This window comes from Colobus angolensis, unplaced genomic scaffold (assembly GCF_000951035.1).
Source record: "Colobus angolensis palliatus isolate OR3802 unplaced genomic scaffold, Cang.pa_1.0 Scaffold129, whole genome shotgun sequence".
In the NCBI taxonomy this organism is placed as follows: Eukaryota; Metazoa; Chordata; class Mammalia; order Primates; family Cercopithecidae; genus Colobus; species Colobus angolensis.
The window spans coordinates 10,806,794-10,814,038 of NW_012114141.1; positions in this window are offsets into that span (position 1 = coordinate 10,806,794).

Consider the following 7,245-nt stretch of genomic DNA (forward strand, 5'->3'; position numbering starts at 1 on the left):
TTATTTATTTTGAGACAGAGTCTCACTCTGTCACCCAGGCTGGAGTGCAGTGGTGCCATCTCGACTCACAGCAACCTCCGCCTCCAGGGTTCAAGAGATTCTTCTGCCTCAGACTCCTTAGTAGCTGGGATTACAGGTGCCCGTCACCACGCCCGGCCAATTTTTTTGTATTTTTGGTTGAGACGGGGTTTCACCATGTTGGCTAGGCTGGTCTTGAACTCCTGACCTCAAGTGATCCACCCACCTCGACCTCCCAAAGTGCTGGGAATACAGTTGTGAGCCACTGTGCCTGGCCAAGGTGTCCTTTTTTTTCAAGGCAAAATGCTAATCTATTTTTTTCACCTCTATTTACTGTAACGTTTCAGTCCCTTCAGTAAGTAGGTTCAATTTAAATGACTTTATCTTGCTGTCAGTATTCTGCAGGTCAGGACCCCTCTCTTGCATACAGTAGGAAACTTAAAGCTGCTGTGGCAAGAGGGTGGGCCTGTCCCCTTAGATGCTCCTTGCTCGTGTTAGCCGTCTCCCAATCCTATGAGCCCCTCTCTCTCCCCCTCGCCTCCTCTGGCCCCATGCTTGCTTTTTACTTTCAGATCTCACTTTCCTCACTTATCAAAAGGGGAAAATATCCTGGTCCAACCAACTTCACAAGTCATTCTTATAGTCAAATGAGTTCATGGATAATAACAGTGGTCATGGCCAGGTGCGGTGGCTCATGCCTGTAATCCCAGCACTTTGGGAGGCTGAGGTAGGTGGATCGCCTGAGGTCAGGAGTTCAAGACCAGCCTGACCAACATGGCAAAACCCTGTCTCTACTAAAAATACAAAAATTAGCTGGGCATGGTTGTAGGTGCCTGTAATCCCAGCTACCATGGAGGCTGAGGTAGAAGAATCACTTGAACCCACGAGGCGGAGTTTTTGGTGAGCTGAGATCTTGCCACTGCACTCCAACCTGGGCAACAAGAGCAAAACTTTGCCTCAAAAAAAAAAAAAAAAGTAATCACTAACATGTATTGAACCATCATTCTATGTCTGACCACGTGTTGAGAGCTTAACATAGACCACTGCAATTAACTCTCCCCAAACTTGTAAAGGTAGAGGCTGTTATTATCTTGCATTTTACAGAGAAGCAAACAGAGGTTCCAGAATGTTAACTATGAAGTTTCTTAGTCTTTGGAGGAGTCAAAGTTTGAATCCAGTAGTAGTTCAAGCATTTAACTACTAAATTATCCAGGCTATAAAAGAGCATATGAGGACAGAATGTTGTTCTATAAATATAGGCATCAGTATTATTATATTTCCCTGTGTATGTTCTGAACTCCCAAAGACAATGATAAAGAATAAATTATTAACAGGTCTTTTATGTGTATGACTGGTTGTTTGGACCCCAAAATATTCCACTAGTGGCACCCAGTGGCACACATAGGCATTGATTAACCCCACTCAGAATCTCTAGGCCTTGGAAGACCATTTGACTGTGAGTGGTAAAATAGAAGCAGACTAACTCACCCCAAGGAACATTTTACATGGTCCCCAAGCCCTCTCCTAGCAGCTCTGGCAGAGATGAACCTAGGTCACTCTGCCCTCACTTTTGCAGGCCAAAGTGGCAGGAGCCAGGCACAAGGACCTAAAAGGAAATTTGGTTCTGATAGATTAACAGAGGAGATAGGATATTTGTGGGGTTCTGTGCTTGGCGCTAGAATTTGTGGTTGGCAAATGCAAAGAGGTTAAGTGTCTGCATATAAGATGATGAAGAATGCTTCTGCCCTGTAAGCCTATTCTCAGCACTCCCAGGGGCTCCCTGCAGCAGGAGAAGTTGGGTTTACAGGGCCAGGGTCCCTTCCTCTGCTGCAGACACCCCTGTTTAATGATCCTCCCTCTGCTCAGGCTGAGAGGGCCTGACCCTCATGGGACAGAAGTCCGCCACTGCTGTGCTTTGCATTTTCAGGTCTTTCAGATGCATTGTGTTTGTTCCCAGCCAGCTTCTGCAGGAGCCCAGGTTGGTGAGTGGGTGCTAATTTGCCTAACAGGCAAAAGCGGGTTTGTGTGTCACCAATGTCTTTTGGGAGGGAAATTACAACTTGCTGAAGCGGGAGCTGGAGGTGATCAAATGTGACTAAATGCGGTAAAACCACCAACTTCACACATCTGAGACCAGCTGGGGGAAGGGGGCCGGAGGTAGAATTATACTTGTTGGCACAAACAGTAGGAAACTGGGAGAAAAGAAAGATCCCCCAAACCACAGGCCTCCTTCTAATCTGGACCTTGACTAGGAAGGAAGGGTTTTGGGAAGAGTCCCCTTACCCTACAAATGAGGAAGCTGAAATCTAAAGAAGCCTCAGGACTATAGGAAGAATGCCCTCATAGTAAAACACAGAGCTGCAATCAGTCCGGGCCTCCTGGGCCCCAGGTCTGGACTTTTCCATCTCAGTGCTCCCTCTATGGGTTAACATCACACACCCAAGTTTGAGCAAACGTTTAGTTGTAAAACGGCTAATATACACATTCTAATGAATAAGCTGCAGTTTAAGCATGTCAGGCAAGAAACCTGGGGGGTAAGGCATCTATTTTAGAATGGTTGGGGGTGAATGTGGAGGACATATGTTGGTTTTCCTGCCCACCAGTGCCACCACTTACAGGGTTCAGGTGTCTGTCACACAGTACAATGTTGTCCTGCCAAGGAGTCAAGTGGGTCAATAGCCACCTTTAGTTTTGCTCACTCAACTATCTGTCCTAGGTGTGGGTTTGCTTCTTCCCAGAGGAAGGCAGGCCAAAGGTGCCATCTGCCCCCCAAGAAGTGGGGGCATAGGTCTGCATCAGCCTGGAGGGGTGCCTGTTTCCAGCTCACAAGGGTCCCACACAGGCTAGCTATGGCATCTTGCATCCATCCCTTCTTCTTTTGAAGCTGAAACACAATTTTCTTTCATGGAGTCAACCCCTACCCAATGTCAGTCCTGTGGTTTGATGGAGCAGACCCCACTCTCATCTTCAGGAATGGACCAGTGACCCAAGCCTGTAGCCAGTTTAAGGATGGGCACCTGACTTAGTGAGAATAACTATAGAATTATTGCTGAAACTGTTGATGCCAAGCCAACCCTTTTCTTGGAGTTGCTAATCTTGGGAGAGGTGGAGGGAGCAGAAAAGAAGAGAGCATTTCAAGAAGCCTCGGAACCAGCTAAGTCTGATCAGATTCATCCTCTTACGTTTAGTGATATGAACCAATTCTCTGTTTTACTCAGGCTGGGTTAGGTTGACTCTGTCCCTGGCAACCAAGAGAATTCTGACCAGTACAATGAGAAAGCCAAAGTTTCACTTTAAATGAAAGCTCCTCTAGCATCCTCTAGCAGATTTGTCAAGAGATCTTTCCAAATCTGAAACAATTCTAATAAGGCACCCCTATCCCCCGGGCTTGTTGGAAAGATTGGGTTGTGAAGGGCCTGTCCCACAGGCATGTAAATTATGTTGAGGTTTATTTGCACACACTTGCAATATCTATTCTTTCTCTTCTCGTGGTTCTAGAAGATGCTGGAGCACTTATCCCTCAGGTCACTAACAGCACTGTCAAGCAAAGACCCACATTTTAAATTCCATTTAGTCTCTTTCTGCAGAGCTGGGTAACCAAATGAGACAGCCATGGAAAATATATGACTTTCATTATTATGAGATGAAAGCAGAGCTGTCTAATTGCTTTTGTCCACTGGTGTATAAAGATTGGGACCAGATGTGTTTAAAAAAAAAAAAAAAAAACGGAAAAGAAAGAAAGAAAAAAAAAAGGGGGCTTGCGTTGGCCGTTGCTTTGAACAAAGCAGTCTGATTTCCTCTCTCTTTCTCTCTCTCTCTGGGAAAGATGACATGAAAGTGTTTTAACTGCTTGTAATTTTTCATAGCCTCGTTGATTTTGCTTTTCACAGAAGATGAAATTGTGAAATTGGCCTTGAAAACTTTATTTTCACTTTCCTCAATTCAAAGGGACAATTGTGGAAGGAAAGAACTGAGCTGCTTGCCAGAGCCAACACACTCCTTTTTCTCTGGACAGCTGCTGCTTTGCAGAGGGTCGTGGGAGGAGGTGAGCCCTAACGCAGATCAGACCCTCCTTCCCTCAGCCAGTCGCTGGGGAGTAGAGTCTTCGCATGTAAATCCACAGGAAAGGATAGATGATGATCGGCTTTAAATAGAACCACCCAGGGCCCAGCTTCTGTGTTTCATTTTCCAGAAGAGCCCCTAAATCTGCTTCAACATTTTTTTAACCTCTCCAGTTATTTTTAGCACACCCAGCCAACAGAGCTCAGCAGGCCCGTGGAAGCGCTAACATGTCCCCCAGTTCATCTCCTTCTGCAAAGGTGCATTTGAAGCATAAAAAAAAAAAAGTGCGGACCCAAAGATGTGATGATTTAGAAGCCAGGTTACATGGCCCTGCTGCTCTGTATCAAGCAAGTGCTGCCCATTGGAAATACAATTCTTTTAAAGATTACATCATTATTTTCAGAATTAATTTTTGCCTGAAAATTAAGAGTATGCATGGTAGATTGGGAAAAGAGGAGGCTCCCACAGCAGCCATTTCCTGAGGGCCCCAGTAAGCATGGATCATGGTGTGGAGCCAAACCTGGGAAATGGGAAGCAACGGAAGCAGGATTTCTCCAGAAAACCTCAGAGGGGCTTCGGCAGCCCCGCTCCCAGTGGCCAGCAGGGTCACCTTCTCATTTACTGGAGAAGTTGGTGATTTACTGCTCCCTATGCAGGGCTTTCCCTCCCATTCCAGGGTCTGAAGCTATGTAGTTGCATCTCAGAATATTTACAGGGATCTCATCGTTCCACAGGGGTCTTTTCTATTCTATGCTAGACTCCCCCCACCACAGTTCATCTCTAACTGGGGCAAAATAAATACTTTTAATTAATTTCCTGAACATGTTTATAGGCAACCAACCCTCAGTGATACCAGAGAGAAGAAAAGATTGTGCAAAAGAATATAAGATGCTAAATGCTTCTGCTGGAGTGGGTAACTTTCCCCAGCACTTATTCCACACATCCATTTCCCTGTACTTATGTGTATTGTCATTCCAAATCAGGGCTCCACAAAATCCAGGCCTTCCTTTTCTCCCAGTGCCCTTGGCTTTCAATTAATTCTGACATGATTTCCATAGGGAGTGACTAATGTGTGGCATTAATGGGAACCGCCATGACAGAGCAATTGCAGTGGAGAAGACTGGACTCATTGCTGCTGTACATAGGAACCAGGTGACCTTAGGCAAGTAATTTAGCCTCTATTAGCCCCGACTTCCTCCTCCATGGAATGGACTCCTTTGCAGCTTTGTTATAAAGATTAAAGGAGAAGGCTGGGGGTAGTGGCTTATGCCAGTAATCCCAGCACTTTGGGAGGCCAAAGTGGGCAGATCACCTGAGGTCACGAGTTCCAGACCAGCATAGCCAACATGGCAAAATCGCATCTCTACTTTAAAAAAATGCAAAACAATTAGCCAGACATGGTGGTGCAAGCCTGTAATCCCAGCTACTTGGGAGTCCAAGGCAGGAGAAACGTTTGAACTCAGGAAGTGGAGGTTGCAGTGAGCTGAGATTGTGCCACTGCACTCCAGCCTGGGCGACAGAGCAAGACTCTATCTAGAAAAAAGAAAATTAAAGGAGAAAATGAAAGTGGTGCTCAATGAATAGGACTGCTACCATGATTCAATTATTGCCAGAGCCTTCTTAGAATGTGACCCCAGGATTCATGCTGTATGTCCCCTTAAAAGTGTGACTGCCTTACAGGGAGTTTGGCACTTTGATAAGTGGAACACAGGCTTGGATACAATGTGAAACCCAGGATTCCACTGCATTCTTCTCCAAGGACCTGGGCAAGAGAGGTCTGTTCAAATATCCTCCTTCTAAAGGAGGCTGTTGCTCCACCAGCTCACTAGAGACACTGAAGAAACAGGGCTGGGAGGAGAGGTTTTGAATCATGTGGCGCTACCCACCCTTCCCACCTTTCCAAGACACCAGCGTATCAGATCAGGGAGAGATGCCTAACCTAATACCAGCACTTTCTCAGGCGGGCCAGCAACCTTTGAATACTCGGGAATTTGAATTGGGAAACCTGGAAAGACCTCCCCATAACAGTGGGGTCCAAAGCTGAGGGTCATGCAGTTGGGAGTAAAGAGAAATCCTGGGAAGCAAGAACGGCTAGAGGAAGAATGATAGAGCAGGCCTGTTCTCCAGTTCTCCCTTCTGTCTACCTGTCTTCTTAGCACAAATCGCCTTTCTCCTGGGGCAGTGGAAATAAGGAGCACTCCATGCCTCACAGAGTGAGCTGAACTGTGGTCCCCAAAAGACATGCCCACATCTTAACCCCTGAAACCTGTGAATGTGACCTTATTTGGAAAAACCATTTTTACAAATGTAATTAATTAAGGCTCTTGAAGTGAGATCATCTTGGATTATCTGGGTGGGCCCTAAATCCAATCACAAGTGTTCTCAGAGACACAGAAAAGGAGAAAACATGGAGAGACCCAGGAAAGAAGGCAGATGAAAGATGAACACTGTGTTTGGCATAAAACAGAGGATCAGTAAAGCTTTAGCTTTCTTTTTCTTCTTCTTTTTGAGACAGTCTCACTCTGTTGCTCAGGCTACAGTGCAGTAGCACAATCACTGTTCACTGCAGCTTCTATCTCCAGGCTCAAGCAATCCTCCCACCTCAGCCTCCCAAAGTAGCTGGGACTACAGGTGTGCAGCACCACTCCTGGCTAATTTTTTTTTTCTTTTTCTTTCTTTTTTTTTAGTAGAGACGGGGTCTCATCTTGTTGCCTAGGCTGGTCTCGAACTCTTGGGCTGAAGCTATCCTCCTGCCTTGACCCTTTAAAGTGCTGAGATTATAGGCATCCCACAGGCCAAGGCTTTGTCTGAGATGAGAGAAAGACTGACCCTGAGCCTGGCAGTCCCTCCAGAAACAGTGCATTTCAGAGATCCTTGAACTAACATCCAGTCATGCAAAACGATATCTTATAGTCTCTCGTCTCTCTCTCCAGGAGGTAGATTTCCCCTTTTTCCTTCCCTTCCTCTCTTCCTCCCTTCCTCCCTTCCTCCCTTTCTCTCTTTCTCTCTTTCTCTCTTTCTGTCTTTCTTTCTTTCTTTCATGGAGTCTTGCTCTGTTGCCCAGGCTGGAGTACAATGGTGTGATCTCGGCTCACTGCAACCTCCGCCTCCTCGGTTCAAGCGATTCTTCTGTCTCAGCCTCTCGAGTAGCTGGGATTACAGGCA